Genomic DNA, 224 nt, shown 5'->3' with positions numbered 1-224 from the left:
CTAAAATCCCCGCTCATCTAATTAATACTGATCTTCATAGATGTTTTTGGAATTCATTGTATATTCTCTTCTTTTTATCTTATTTGATTTTCAGTTGCTTGAGGACAAGCAACAATTTAAGTTTGGTGTTGTGATGAGCGGAGAATTTATACGCTTTTTGGCATTGTTTTTAGTATGTTTCTAGTATGTTTTAGTTAGTTTTTAGTATATTTTTATTAGTTTTT

The sequence above is a fragment of the Arachis duranensis genome, chromosome 7 (assembly GCF_000817695.3).
Source record: "Arachis duranensis cultivar V14167 chromosome 7, aradu.V14167.gnm2.J7QH, whole genome shotgun sequence".
In the NCBI taxonomy this organism is placed as follows: Eukaryota; Viridiplantae; Streptophyta; class Magnoliopsida; order Fabales; family Fabaceae; genus Arachis; species Arachis duranensis.
This window is presented reverse-complemented; position numbering follows the sequence as displayed.